Here is a 1138-nt window from a genome sequence, read left to right on the forward strand (position 1 = left end):
GGAAAGCGTCCTCGGGCTTAGTGTACCGTTTCGCGAAGTGTACCGTCTCGCGAATTATATTGTCTCGCGTACAGTAACTATCGGGACGTGCGAGAGTCCCTGAATAAACTTCTCAGTATTACCGTTACCGAGTTTAGTGATTTCGCCTCCTAACCCATCCCGTCTCCGACTTTAAGATAAAACGAGCTACCGGTCCCGACGGTTCCGGGACGCGCATCTTTTGTGTTTCTCAGTTATTATCGCGTTTATCGAGGTGGTGCGGCCTTTCCGTACCTGGCGCCCAACTCTCGCGAAAATCTTTGTGGCGTGTCCGGGAGCCGACGGCAATTTGACGACGAGGCGAACAGGCGACTGTTTGCCGTCGCTCGCGAGAAGTTCCGCTCGCGAGTCTCGTCGCAACACATATACACAATAAAAAACAATGTTTATATTTTAAAATTGTATTATACATTTTTTATAAAAAAACAACAATAATAGAGAAATAACGAGTACAAGTATAGAATAGTACAACGGTTAAATGGCCATTTAAAGGCATATACATGTCATTCCTGATAAAAATTGTCCTCATAATTTTTCATACAATTTCTCATCTTATTATTTTTTTAAATATTGTTATGTCATTAAATCCGATTTAACCGTCATGCAATAAGTATTGAAGGCAGCAGCACCGAATAAAATATTAGTCTCGCTATGTAAATAACTTTTACAGAATTTTTTAATGGTTTATTTAAAAATATATCATGCTTTGATTTTGATAAAACTTAAGGGGATGCTGTACGCGATTGCGAACTTCGAAAGCGTCGGCAATGTAATACGCATCGGTTTAGGACAGACGCTAGATGGCAGTGTATGTTCGACGCGGCCCGGTCACTGATAGAATTTTGATTGTAGGCACGCAGCGCAGAGTTGCCAGATCTAAGATGCAGCGTTGCCAGATCTAAGATACAGCGTTCTTCTCTCTGCGTTTACGCAGGCAGAGACGCTTTGTCTATTTGTGTGATGACCCTCGTCACATGGATTCTAACACTGAACTCTGTGTGAACCATGTATGAAAAAGAATAACGTAAATCGAGAGCCACGTATATGTGTGCCTAACGTTTTAGTTCATTGATATAAGAATAGACCGAGTATATGACTC

The sequence above is a fragment of the Odontomachus brunneus genome, unplaced genomic scaffold (genome assembly GCF_010583005.1).
Source record: "Odontomachus brunneus isolate Ranch 3 - 2012 unplaced genomic scaffold, Obru_v1 Obru_scaffold_181, whole genome shotgun sequence".
NCBI classification, from domain to species: Eukaryota; Metazoa; Arthropoda; class Insecta; order Hymenoptera; family Formicidae; genus Odontomachus; species Odontomachus brunneus.